Below are 8,918 nucleotides of genomic sequence, written 5' to 3'. Positions count from 1 at the left end.
TTGCTACCAAAAAGATTGAATACCACGGGAACTTCATCATCGAAATTTTCTAACCCGTTAGTAATCGTCCCAGATTTGTCTGCTAAACGATCTGGTCCCTGTACCAGAGGAACACACTATTGCTTTGAAATTTAAAGACAACCTACTTAACAATGACTACTTTAATTTATTGAAACGCTACACAGCTAACTTATCTTTGACTTCTTCCCCAAGTATGCCAGAAAATCATTGCTCCAAGAAGTTACCACAAATGATGACCAAGGATGACACAGTCTTGTGGGATCTAATCACAACACTGAAGACAGGACGAATACTGGAAATTCAAGAATTCTACATGAAAAACTCTGAGAAGGACCTGCACACCAGAGATGATCTACTTTTCTTGGACAACAAAATAGTAATACCAGCTGCGGCCCGAGGCTCATTCACTTCGATGTTACGCGAGTCCCATCTAGGCCAGGTTGGCATGAAGTTTCTGGCTGAATTCATCTGGTGACCACTTATTTATAGGTAAATATATCACCATGTCAAATCTTGCAAACAATGTTCAAAAGCCGGTAAGAACCTTAAGGTGTTACTGGGATCTGAGCATATGAGCAAATGCCGGAACTTTCATTAACGATAAAAGATTAACTTAGATTTCGCCGGCCCTATGGAGCTTTCTGATCTACATTGATAATCGTTTAGATCAAGGAAAATCAATCATTTCAGACCGCCGGGCAAAGAGTTGGGAGCTACACGATGGAGCAGAGGACGGATACGAATACGCGGTGATGGACTCTTCCTCGGACTCGGACATCCCACTGGCAAAGATTACCCATGGAAGTCGAGCAGCCCCAATCTTCTCCTCAGACTGGGACATACCACTGACAATCCCTAATCGGAAACGGCCTACTCTAGCGAAATCGGCCACTGCTGGAGGTTATCTTTTTTAATGTATTGGAGAATCGTATTTTAATCCATTTAAAGAGGCGATTGTTGATTATTCGAACCACACGGTCACTTTGGAAAATGGACATGATTTAGCCGGAAAGAGGAAATATTCGCCTCCCCAGAAGTCAACCAGAGCCAACCCTCAGAAAAGGACGACCAGTGGGAAGTTGACTGGCGGAAACCCGACGCTCTTACAAACGACCACAAATTCGTCGACAGAAGTTATCGTCGTTCCGGATTCCCCTCAGAAATAGTCTCAAGACAGCAGTTTTCCTGGAAAATTATCCTTCGTATCTGCTCTAGCCCAATACTGCTGGACAGCACATCAGAGGAAAAGCATCCTGTTGCCATCCAGCCCAGACCGCCTGCTTTCTTGTGCTGGTCACCTTCTGATTTCCTCATTCCCCTCGCGAAATCGCGGTACGTTCAGACATCGCGGAAGTCTCCCACCGGGAAATCACCCATCATAGTCGCAAGCAAGATTCCGAAATATCGTCGACGATAGATCAGGACGTACAACAAGCTTTAGAAGAATTTGACGCCGAATAAATTTAAAACGAATTGATCTCGTTAAAACTCTATTTTCCAATTTCTTCATTTTACGATTTGTAGACTTAGTTTCAGCTAACTTAGCACTAATTAGATATGTACTAAATAATTTTCATATCGACCATTGGTCGGTCATTCACTTTTTAATGTTGCTTTCGATTAAGACTTTCATAATTCATTCTTAATCGTGTTGTTCTCTCAATTTCTTATTCAATCAATTTGAAGCGTCGATCAATCGCCTTGTACCATTTTCGGGCGACAAAGATTTTTTATGAGCTCACGTAATATTTGCTAAAAAATTTGTATTAGTGCGAGACAATTTGTTTTTATTGATTCCTCAAACTGCTGGCGGATTCCGCAGATTATAAGTGAGATATCCAGCACTAAATAGCTTGAACAATGGCTAGCTAGAACAACGAATGCGGAAATTACGAACAAATACATAACCATTGTCTGTGGAATTCACGAATAAATCTTAAACCATTTTTAAACTAAAATCGTGGATATTCCCTTTTAGATTTTAAACATTTGATTGAAAACGGCTAATTTGACTGTTCAGTTTAGTTCGATCATTCCCTTTTTAATGTTAATTCATTCCTAATCACGTTATTTTCTCAATTTCTTGAAAAATGCACATAATTGCTTATATTCAGGGTTTATTATTAGAAAAATTAATAAGTAAATTGGAACATTAATTAGAACAGGCTCAAAATATAGAATCATGAACACAAACGCAAATTTATAAATTGTAAGATGATTCGAAAACTGATAAAACGTTCCACGGAACGAAACGAGATTAAAGTTTTGTAGAATACCCAAAATCTATTCAACTGCTGCCGTCAAACAACGCTTGAGTAACTTTGTCTCCATAATCAAAGCGCAGTTGCTCGAAAGGTGCAATGTCTCTCCTGGCTTTTAGGATGACTATTCTTTCACCTATGCTGGATTTTACTGGGAAGTACAACTTCTACAATCCTCATATTGTCCTCGTTTTTCTTCCGGGTGGCGTGCTTCGCTAAACGACCCAGGCAAACGTTCCATTTGTTTAACGAGCACTCCTCATTTGAAGCGTCGATCAATAGCCTCGGAGGACCCGCAATTTGCAACACGTATTCACTTAGAACAGTACTGGTCGGCATTGATTTTGGTGACTACTTTGCCGTGGTAATCCACCAACACGACATCTTTCTTGAACGATTGCAAAGCAATCAAAATTAGTAAAAAGAAATCACTGATTGAAAAAAGAGCTAATTCAAAAATTACTGATTCAAAAATGAAAATTTATTAGTAAGATATATTTTTCGAGTTATTAAAACTAGAAAGTACCTCTTCCAAAGACGGGAAATATCACATCATATATGACGACCCAGCTCTGGGCCAATGCACGACTCTGCAACTCTTCCTGAGCCTCATATGGAACGCTCTCAATGTCGTTGGCTGTATGTTTCAGGCTTGTGGTTTTCTCAAGCGGCTGAAACTTTCTCTTTGATCCATCATTGAGCAGCTTCGCCACATGGTCAACCACCTTCTTCAGGTCATGGGTTGCCACTTCTGCTTTGAGTAAAAGTTTGTAACTTTACTTGACATCTCATGGGAAGTCGTCATATGCTGACAAAAGATCTGTGCGCGCTGCACCTGGCGAACGTAACTTTGAGAATCTTGTCGGGATCGCACTGCCAACAGAACCTCTTCGTAGGTGTATCCGTCCATCTTCTGGTGAACTTCTGAAGCTTGCCTCTTCAGCTTTTCCATCTCGAACGTAGGGCTGGTAGACAAAGGCATAAGCTTCGCAACCGTACTTGCGAGACAGCGCTTCGGCTGTTCCAGATTTATGATGTTAATCTATAAAAAACGAAATTATTACATGTGATTCCACGTCGGTTTCAATTTTGATGAACAAATCGCTTGGAAGGCATTAAAACTTTATATCAGTTGATCTACCTGGCGTTTGAACTGATCAACTAGTGGAGCAACCCGGAACACCGCGTTCCCAAATGAATTGACAAAAAACAGTTGAGTCGTCACCATGTTTTTTTGCGTCCCGAAAAGCCCGCTGAACAACATAGCTCATATTGCTCCGCTTTAAATAGGTCCGGCCTCTTAGGAGTACAACTTCATACCCTGTACTAGCCATACTGGAGTTCTGCGGAAGTCACGAGAAGTTGAAAATATAAACTTGAGTCATCAGTGTTTTTTTTTTATCAAATCAGTGTTTTAGATTTGAAAAGATTCTTACAGGTTGCTGGTTCTATTCTATTCAGCTCCGATGTATTGTCTTCATTTTTTTCCTCTATGTTGATAATCGCCTGGACGACAGCATGTATCGTGGTGTTGATGATAATTTTCTCGAGCTTCCCTGTGCACGTGAACAGAAATGTGACAATGGCCCTGAACAAGATCAATAGTTCATTGTGGGTCAAAATTCCGTTTCTTTTATCGGCGCAGTCATTCGACTTCTGGACATTCTGTAAAATGATTCTTTGAGGGTCTCGTTTATTATCGGGTTTTTGGCTCGGGAAGCTTTTCCAGGTTGCTAAAACTGAGTATGACTTAGTTTCAACATTTGGTTTACCAAAACCTTTAGGCATGTGCAATGTGAATTTTTTTCTTCAACTTACAGTTTCGCCTACATTATATGGATCCCTTTTGCGGCTTTCTGTGGGTTCGTCGTTCATCTGGTCTTGTAATTTTGTGGGATCATGGGCTCGTGGTTCCATGGGAGTTCGCCTATCATGGTCATGCGGTTGTCTTTCATTTTCTCGATAGTGCGGAAAAGCCGATGGCCATGGAGAATTCGGATACGGTGATGCCGACATAAAGGAATCGAGGTAGGCTGGATATGGCTGATACTGCTGAGGCTGGCACTGATGTACCATCGAGGGGCCTGAACGGACATGTCGCAGAGGGGTATGTGGTTGCCCATATGTCGGCGAAATTGGCGAGGCTAAAAGGTCTCGGGGGTGCTCGCAAAGGGTTACCGGTGTCGGAGGAGCAAATGATGTCGTCTCTGGTGCTGTGAGTGGTGACGGAGGCACAGGGATGTTAGAAGGCACTGCAAATGGTGATGGAGAGCTGGAAGGCACTGAACATGAGTTTTTGGCGTTGGACATTTACTTTGAGTCCGTAAGTTTTTACTAGATTGGGATGAAAAATGAGAGATGCAACTAATATTGAGCACAAGATGAGGATGAACTGACTCCAATTTAGCGGCAAAGCTGGCATTGCTTATCAGCACCAATTTAATCGAAACACCAGGATATCTAGATAAGAGTCCACCAAGGAATGGCACTCTTTTTAGCACACCAGATGACAGTAGCATCTATGCAATAATTACTGCCTAAAGATTAGACGGCTAATTGACAATGAACTGATAAGTGGAACTAGACAGTGCAGTTCTTATCAGTAAAGCCGTCATTATCAGGGAAACTTTTCATTAGTCAATTCTTGAACCAAGGCTCATTTCATTTCAATCATTCAATCGCTCCTCAGTTCAGCCATATATTAGAGTCTTTCATCCGTGTCATCATGCTATGTAGAACTTTTCGGGTAAAGGAATTAGTACAAATCCTCGATGCCGCCACTTCCATCTGCGAAAGTGCTGTAATTTTATCATTAATCAGCGATTGGTGCGTAAATATTAAATGGTCTGATTGGCCGGGAACTGCCATCTTTAGTGTCGACAGAAGGCAGAAAAGAAAATGCAACAGCATGGAATATAAGAAAAATCTACGAACTCGAGAAAAGATAAAATATCGTTCAACCCCAGACGGCTACACAGGGACTCGATGGTCTTTTTTGAACATACTGGGAGTGTCAAAAAAGGGATTGACATCGTCAACGACCCTTTCGTGTCCCAGTGCAAAATTCGTTTGGTCGACAAACCTCGGGATACTGCGATTAATGGACCATCATGCAGTGGCAATTTATACGTTAACTACTCCGAGTTGAGAAACGGGTCACAAGGCGAGTCAAGGAAACGAGTCGCCGGAGAATCACTGCCAGGCAATTTCTAAAAATCCATGATTACGGACGCTGAGAAAACTAGACTCGAACAAAAACCCTCAGAGCTCAAAGCCAAAAAAAAAACAAGGAGAAAAACCGCAGGAAGATATTTTGAGTTGCCTTGATTATTTTGAGTTGCCAGAAAGTGGCATTCCCTTGAAGTTTGCTCCATGCTTCAACGGTGTAATACAGGTGAAATTATCTGGTAACTAATCAAATGTGTAACTACTCTACTAATTAATCACATCCAGCTATCCTTATATTCTGTATGATCATCGATTTCATCTGATATCCTGAAAATTGCATTTGCGGATGCAACTGATTTTCCAAAATTTTGCGGCATTTTCGGCAATAAAAAGATGCGTTGGCTTGATGAGGAAAAAAAACAGGGCAAATTTTCATATTGAATCCAGCTACACCAGTAACCAGAAAGGTCATTGGTTTATCATCCAAACAGTGTGCTGCTAAATTTTTGGGCAGTATAACCTCAGGATTTTTTGGATGCCATCAATCTTGGGATTCTGTGCTGGATGAAAAATGGGATTTGTTGCCAGCAAGAAACGAACGTTAGCTAGACACTCTGATCAAATCTCTCAAGTTCAACGAACACAGAGCTTTCCGCATAAGCACAATCCGATGCCATACAAATGCATGCCGTGGTAGATATGCCGTCGAGGATAACTACCGAGAAGTATTTAGACATAATAAGACCGAGTCCGCCCAGGATTTTTTTTTTATGAATTGGAATGAACAACTTGAACTGTTTTTACTGTTTGTTGTCATGACTGTTTTCTTACGAATGTTTGTTGTTATTTGAACTCTTTAAATTAACCTTATTTGCCGTAATCTTTTTACTGTATGCAGTATGTGTTATGGTCTGAAAAATATGCCGGCCTGTCAAAGTTGCTAATGAAGAGTAAACTATCTATTTGGTGTTATTTGCTCATAGAAAGTAAATTATCTATTAAGAAAAACTAATTTGAATAAATCCGTTTTGGATAAAAATATTAAGAAAACTTGAACAACTACAGCTAAAATAAGTGGTTAATTGCAAAAACAAAAATATGTTACCGAAAACTTTGCCCTATCAAGCTATTTTTGAAAACACCTTAATTATTGAAAACACTTAAACTATATTTGAAAACACCTGATTAATTTAAATGCTAGTTTCATAAGTTTGTTCAATTTGTTCCTTATGCAGGAATTGGAATTGATGGCAGGAATTGGGATCGAATTTGGGTTACAGGAATAATGATCGGAGTTTCATAAATGTTGAATTTGTTCCTTATGCAGGAATTGGAATTGATGGCAGGAATTGGGATCGAAGTTGAGTTACAGGAATCATGATCGAAGTTTGGTTACAGGAATCGGGATCGAAGCTTGGTTACAGGAATCGGTATCGAAATTGGGCTACAGGAAATGGGATCGAAACTGGATTACAGGAATTGGGATCGAAGTTGGTGACGAAGTTGGTCAGAACGAAGTTGAGATCAAATTGAGACTGGTAGACGTCACGTATTTTTGGTGAACCGTTGTTGGTGAACACCTGTAGTAAATAAAAGATATAAATTAAAACGTTACCGCATGTAAACATTAATGTAAATGGAATCCGCAAGCGTTTTGCGGATTCCACTGACAATTTGCGGATTCCACTTACAGTGTGCGGATTCCACTTACAGTTGCGGATTCCGCAACAGCTCAATTTAACGATACAAATGTTTTATCATTTGCTTGTGGATTTCACAAACTGTTCTGGATTCCACAAATACTGTTGCGGATTCTGTAACTTCGCATATTTTTGGAGCGATTTTGAGCGGTACAATGAGTGAAGTTTTTGTTTGTGGAATCCAAAACAGCATAGAAGATCAAAGAAAAGTAGCAATGTTGCGGATTCCGCGACAAAATTGATTTTGGCCTGTTGCGGATTCCGCTTACAATGCAGAGAATGCCCAGTTTGGCCTCGTAATTTAATAGTTAACGGTGAAACATTGAGAAAAATATACTGATTCCCGGAAAAATTTGGATCGAAACTTAACCAGTTTTGGTTGAGTCAGTCGAATTATAGCACGTATGTGTCGAAGAAAGTCAAACACTCATTCACCTCGATCATATTAGTTGAAACAACCAGTTTGGGTGAAGTCGGCTGAAGCTTAGCACGCTTGGGTGGCACACAGAAAAACACATATTTTCCACGATCAAATCGGTCAAAAAAATACAATTTGGGCAAAGTCAGTAGAAATTTAGCACGCTTGAGTCGAACATAGACAAAAACGGTCGATTATTTCTGCATTGACCGAGTTGTACAAAGTATAGCCAGTTTGGCCTGGATTATAGCACGCATTTCATTTTCGGCCGAGTTTGCCGAAAAATAGCCAGCTTGGACTAGATGTAAAACATGTGGATTCAGCCTTGTCGAACACATATTTCCCAGGATCAAATCGGTCGAAACAAAATCGGTTAATGAAGTTGGTCAAAACATAGTTTTGGTGAAGTTTGGGTGAATTCGGTCGAACTACAGTCGAATAAGTTTTTCCTCTCGCCGAGTTGGTCAAAACATAGCCAGTTTTGGTCAAGTTGGTCAAAACAAAGCCAGTTTGGTTCAAGTTAGCCGATACATTTGGTCAAAGAGCGTCGAACGCGGTTTTCATGGGCTGAGTCAGTCGAAAAAAAAGCCACTTTTGGTCGAGTGGTGGATTCGGTCGAAACATATCTCGTGCATAGATCGTTTCATGCCTTTTTTAAGCAAACTTGTGATGACAGATTCAAAGTTTTTTTAATTTTTATTTCAAAAACTGAAACATTTTTTTGGTTTCAGACACTCTACCAACAAACGATTTATCTAAATTTTTGGTCAATCAGTCAATAAGCAGTATTTTTTACAAACTTCGAGGGAAAGCATCTTTTCCTCAATGTCGCAAAAACTTGTTTGGAATTTACAACATCTTTTGCAAATTTGGTCTATTTGGCAATCCTGGGGAGCTCAAAAAATTGTATTTATAATCGGCCTAAGATCAACGAGGGTTTTTTTTGCTTCGTCCTTTTGAAAAGACGCTCGAATAAATCGTAGATCAGACCGTGCCAAAACGTTTGAATTTTTTTCACCCTTTTTGAAAACCAGTCGTTAACCGAATTGGCAGAGCTAACCACCACTGATTACTGCAAGTAGTAAACGTAAAGATCCTGTTATCATAAAGAGCTGACTTTCGTGCAAGGAAAACAAAAAAGATTTTCCCATTTTTTTTGTAATTTTAGGCAATCGATTTGATCGATCGAAACAAAAATCTTTTTTTTTGTGCTTGTTTTCTTTCATATGTACTTCTGTTGATTTAATACAGGTTATACTCTTATAATGTATACAGCTCATATTTGTGTTTTCTAAAGGAAAAACGGTTGTTTTTGATGTTGTTTTGCGATTAGAGTGTTGAAGTACCACA

The sequence above is a fragment of the Symsagittifera roscoffensis genome, chromosome 1, assembly GCF_963678635.1.
Source record: "Symsagittifera roscoffensis chromosome 1, txSymRosc1.1, whole genome shotgun sequence".
NCBI classification, from domain to species: Eukaryota; Metazoa; Xenacoelomorpha; order Acoela; family Convolutidae; genus Symsagittifera; species Symsagittifera roscoffensis.
This window is presented reverse-complemented; position numbering follows the sequence as displayed.